Genomic DNA, 278 nt, shown 5'->3' on the forward strand with positions numbered 1-278 from the left:
GGGGGGCCGCTGTGGTGCGGGGCAGTGAGGCAGCCCCCAAACTCCTGCTCTGTCCGAAGCGGGGCGGTGGCGGGGCGCGCAGCCACCTCCTCCTCTGCCCCGCCCTTGGGGCCGCCTGCGCGGGAGCTGCCGGCCGGGGCGGATTGGGCCGCAAGGAGGTTCAGAAGGCGCTGAGTCTGCTACCGTTGCTTGTTTCTTCAAGTCCTATGTTACACCTATTTAATATGTTAAATATGTATCTTCGTGTTTTCAAACAGCCTTTAAAATTCTTTAAAATT

Source organism: Athene cunicularia (assembly GCF_003259725.1).
Source record: "Athene cunicularia isolate RWA chromosome 1 unlocalized genomic scaffold, athCun1 chr1_part2, whole genome shotgun sequence".
Classification (NCBI taxonomy): Eukaryota; Metazoa; Chordata; class Aves; order Strigiformes; family Strigidae; genus Athene; species Athene cunicularia.